Below are 5,454 nucleotides of genomic sequence, written 5' to 3'. Positions count from 1 at the left end.
TCAACTGGAATTCCATCACCTCCACTAGCTTTGTTGGTAGTGATGCTTCCTAAGGCCCACTTGACTTCACATTCCAGGATGTCTGGCTCTAGGTCAGTGATCACATCATCGTGATTATCTGGGTCATGAAGATCTTTTTTGTACAGTTCTTCTGTGTATTCTTGCCACCTCTTCTTAATATCTCCTGCTTCTGTTAGGTCCATACCATTTCTGTCCTTTATCAAGCCCATCTTTGCGTGAAATGCAAAAAAGCAAAATGGCTGTCTGGGGAGGCCTTACAAATAGCTGTGAAAAGAAGAGAAGCGAAAAGCAAAGGAGAAAAGGAAAGATATAAGCATCTGAATGCAGAGTTCCAAAGAATAGCAAGAAGAGATAAGAAAGCCTTTCTCAGGGACCAATGCAAAGAAATAGAGGAAAACAACAGAATGGGAAAGATGAGAGATCTCTTCAAGAAAATTAGAGATAGTACCCCTTAAATTATAGCTAACACTCAGTTTTATGTCAATTAACTCATAATCAGTGTAACTCTAAGCCAGGTGTGTTTGTAGTGTATTTGTGTGTGGATACAAACCAAAGGGCAAATTTGTTTGATTATGAAGCTCTTTGTGTGAGCCATGAGGGCATGGTGGCTGGGTTTCAGGGTCTGTATCCAGAATGGAAGCATTTCTGTTTGCTCTGCAATGGGCACTATGAGATAGGTACCCTTGGCAATTCTAAGTGGATTGGTGGGCAGTGGCTCAGTCTATTGAAGGAATAGTGTGATCCTGATAAGGGAATAGAATGTGACTGTGAGGCTGCCATTAAGGTTGTCTTAGTCCTGGGACTGCCTTTGAGCGCTCTTGAGACTGACACTAACATACTGCTGTGACATTTCTTGATAGGTGTTGGAGTCATAGTCCTTAATACCTCAAAATGACTGTATTTGGAGTTAGGGCCTTTAAAGAGTTAAAGTTAGGTTAAAATGAAGCCATTAGGGTGAGCCCTAATTCAATTTGAGGAGTGGTGTCCTTACCTCAAATCCAATTTGAGGAGTGGTGACTTCACTTTCACTTTTCACTTTCATGCAGTGGAAAAGGAAATGGCAACCCACTCCAGTGTTCTTGCCTGGAGAATCCCAGGGACAGGGGAGCCTGATGGGCTGCCGTCTATGGGGTCGCACAGAGTTGGACACGACTAAAGCGACTTAGCAGCAGCAGTAGCAGTCCTCACCTCAAATACAATTTGAGGAGTGGGTTACCATTCCCTTCTCCAGGGGATCTTCCTGACCCAGGGATCAAACCCTGGTCTCCTGCATTGCACGTGTATTCTTTACCGGCCGAGCCACAAGGGAAGCCCAGTCCTTATAAAAGGGCTTCCCCAGTGGCTCAGCGGTAAAGAATCCATCTGCAATGCAGGAGATACAGGACACGTGGGCTTGATCCCTGGGTCAGAAAGATTGCCTAGAGGAGGAAATAGCAACCCACAGTATTCTTGCCTAGAAAACCCCATGGACAGAGGAGCCTAGAGGGCTATAGTCCATAGGGTCTCATGATAGAGCATGAAATGGTCCTTATAAAAAGAGATTAGGACACAGAGACACAAAGAGGGACGACTGTGGGAAGACATAGGGAGGCCATCTACAAGTCAGAGAAGAAACCAACCCTGATGATACTTGAATCTCAGACTTCCAGTCTCCAGAAGAGTAAGAAAGTAAATATCTGTTGTTTAAGCCATTCAATCTGTGGCACTTTTTTTTTTTTTTAATGGCACCCCCAGAAAACTAATCAAGATGGTATATTCAACAAGAAAGGCAATGAAACAAGGGCCTGTAAGGTTTTCTTAAATGATTAGGTTGAGTAAGGGTGCTAAAGAATAGAGTTACTGAAAACTTTTATTTTTACTCGATATAAAGATTAAGATAATGATCTTGCTTTTGTTTGTTTACTGTTTGTTTTTAGAGAAGGAGGAAAGGGGCAGATTTGCCAGGACAGTTAGGGAGAAAGAAGCCCCCAGTCCCAATCACCCTGGTGGCCTCCAGCCTAGGGGCTCTGGCACGAGGTGACATGTATGTGTTCTAGGGCTTAGGGAACTATGGTTTGATTAGAGAGGGCTACTAATCTATGGGCCCTGGCTACAGGTCACTTCTAAAATAATATGAGAGAAGTGTGTATGGGACAGTGAGTGATGGAGGAATCAAATAGGGTAGGAGGTATTTTAGGCTGAATTTGCTTTTAGGATTTCTGACCCTTCCTTCAGGTTCCCCTTGGATTCAACTGAGTCCCCTCAAGCTGGAGCCCTGCAGAAGACTAGGAGGCACCCTTGACAGAGGCCATGAGTTGTGCACAGTGCCTGAGGTGTCGGATCTTTGAGCCAAACCCTTATATATAAACACAAACCAAGGCAAAGAGTTTCCACAATGTGCTTCGGTGAACATACTATTTGTGTGGGCTTCCCTGGTGGCTCAGACAGTAAAAAATCTGCCTGCAACAGAGAGAGGGTTTGATCCCTGGGTCCAGAAGATCCCCTGGAGGAGGGTACGGCAACCCACTCCAGTATTCTTGCCTGGAGAATTCCATGGACAGAGGAGCCTGGCAGCTATAGTCCATAAGTTTGCAAAGAGTCAGACATGACTGAGCAACTAACATTTTCACTCACTATTTGTATGACCTTGAAAAACTGACAGAGTGTCTCTGGATTTGATATTTCCCATGGGCAGCTAACTAATTCAGCTTGTTTCAGAGATAATACACAAGCTGACTTCACTGCTGCCGGCAGGAGGTTGATAGGTAAGAGGAATGTGCTCTCAAAGCACGAGAGGCAAAACTTAGGGCTAAATCAAGAGAAGGTAAAGACTCTCTATTGGTTACTCCCCACCTCCCCCCAGCTCCTGAGACTTCAATGCTTATTTAAAGTCTTGGCCGTGGTTCGAAGAGATGACTTAGGCTTCTAGGTCCTTGTTTCTTGGTGTGGTCCTGGGACCACTGGGACCACACATCACCTGGGAGCTTATAGAAATGACAAATCTCCAAGCTTACATCACACATACGGCCTCAGAACTGCATTTTGACAGGGTTCTCGGGTGATTTGTGTGCACATCTGAATTTGAGAAGTGCTGCATTTGTGGCCTGGCTACTATTCCAAGTTTAGCTGAATCTCTCACTAGTGGTGGGCCTCAGGACTCACCAGTTTTTCAGGCAGCAGGTATTAACTACTTCCTTACATCTCCTTTGCTTTTCATCCCTAGAGCTCTCAGCTCTCTCCTCCTCAGGGAGCATTCCAATTAGATTTTTAGTCTCCTAACTGCTCTATTTTTCAGGGCCAGGTTGCCTTCTATTCCATGTACATCTTCCTGTAGAGCAGTGGAGCTCCATTTGCAATCTCCACATCAACAGCAGCATTGCCAGGGAGTGTGTTAGAAATGTAAATTCTCTGGTCCTACCCGGCACTCTGGAATCAGAAACTCTGGGGTGGGATGCAGCAACTTGTGTTGAACTTCAGGTGGTGCTGGTAGAGGCTCCAGTGTGAAATCCTGAGGGAGCTGTTCCAGTGAAGTTTCACAGAACCAGCATGGCATCATCTGGGAACCTGTGAGAAATGCAGAATCTTGGGCCCCTGTCAGGTGCACATTCAAGTTTGAGGCACACTACTCCAGGGAAAGAACAGAACACCAGCTCTCTAGGAAAGGAAAATTGTAGCAAGGCAGAGTTGAAGCTCATAGGCTGAATGTGTGTAGCAGAAGGTGTGGCTTCTTGGAGAACAGGGGTAGGCCTCACAGGAGTGGGGCAAAGGATGGGTTTAGTTCCTCCAACTAATGCAGGAGAAGCTAAATCCTCCAAGAGTTTCAAAGAGCCAGAGAGGAACTGACCATTCTCAAGTGGAAATGAACTATGTAGGTCAGTTGCTTAGACCAATGGAAGGTCAGGGCCTGAGCCTGGGGAAGCTCAGGTTCTGGCCATATTAAGGTTCCCACTAGAGTGAGAAGCAATACAGACCCAAAATTTCTTCCAAGGCAGAGGACACTTCTTTGGCTTTAATTCCAGAGAGAGAGGAAGGGAAAGAAAGTTTGACACCTGACATTTCTCCAGAAAAACCTTCTGTAAGAGTTAGACTCAGTTATTTAAAATTGATATTTTAATTTTTTAGTAAAAATCCTTTAACACAAGGATCCAGATTGGAAAAGAAGTAGTAAAACTCTGTTTGCAGATCATGTGATCCTCTATATAGGAAACTCTAAAGAGGCCACACAAAAATTACTAGAGCTAATCAATGAATACAATAAAGTCACAGGATATAAAATTAATACACAGAAATCCCTTGCATTCCTATAAACTAACAATGAAAAATCAGAAAGAGAAATTATGGAAACAATCCCATTCACCATTGCAACAACAACAACAAAAATACCTAGGAATAAATTTACCAAAAGAGACAAAAAAAAAAACAAAAACAAAAACAAAAAACCCGCATGCAGAAAACTATAAGACACTTGAGAAAGAAATCAAAGACAACACAAACAGATGCAGAGATATACCATGTTCTTGGATCGGAAGAATCAATATAGTGAAAATGAGTATATTATCCAAAGCAATCTATAGATTCAATGCAATTCCTATCAAACTAATAATGGTATTTGTCACAGAACTAGAACAAATACTTTCACAATTTGTATGGAAACACAAAAGACCCCAAATGGCCAAAGCAATCTTGAGAGAGAAGAATGACACTGGAGGAATCAACCTTCCTGACTTCAGACTATACTACAAAGCTACAGTCATCAAGACAGTATGGTACTGTCACAGAAATGGAAATATAGACCAATGGAACAATATAGAAAGCCTGGAGATAAATCCATGCACCAAAGCCTCTTGATGAAAGTGAAAGTGGAGAGTGAAAAAGTTGGCTTAAAGCTCAACATTTAGAAAACAAAGATCATGGCATCCGGTCCCATTACTTTATGGGAAATAGATGGGGAAACAGTGGAAAGTGTCAGACTTTATTTTTCTGGGCTCCAAAATCACTGCAGATGGTGACTGCAGCCATGAAATTAAAAGATGCTTACTCCTTGGAAGGAAAGTTATGACCAACCTAGATAGCATATTCAAAAGCAGACATTACTTTGCCAACCAAGGTCCATCTAGTCAAGGCTATGGTTTTTCCTGTGGTCATGTATGGATGTGAGAGTTGGACTGTGAAGAAGGCTGAGCACTGAAGAATCGATGCTTTTGAACTGTGGTGTTGGAGAAGACTCTTGAGAGTCCGACTGCAAGGAGATCCAACCAGTCCATTCTGAAGGACATCAGCCCTGGGATTTCTTTGGAAGGAATGATGCTAAAGCTGAAACTCCAATATTTTGGCCACCTCATGCGAAGAGTTGACTCATTGGAAAAGACTCTGATGCTGGGAGGGATTGGGGGCAGGAGGAGAAGGGGACGACAGAGGATGAGATGGCTGGATGGCATCAGTGACTCGATGGAC

The sequence above is a fragment of the Bison bison genome, unplaced genomic scaffold, assembly GCF_000754665.1.
Source record: "Bison bison bison isolate TAMUID 2011002044 unplaced genomic scaffold, Bison_UMD1.0 scf7180017864063, whole genome shotgun sequence".
Classification (NCBI taxonomy): domain Eukaryota; kingdom Metazoa; phylum Chordata; class Mammalia; order Artiodactyla; family Bovidae; genus Bison; species Bison bison.
Note: the sequence above shows the minus strand (reverse complement) of the source record.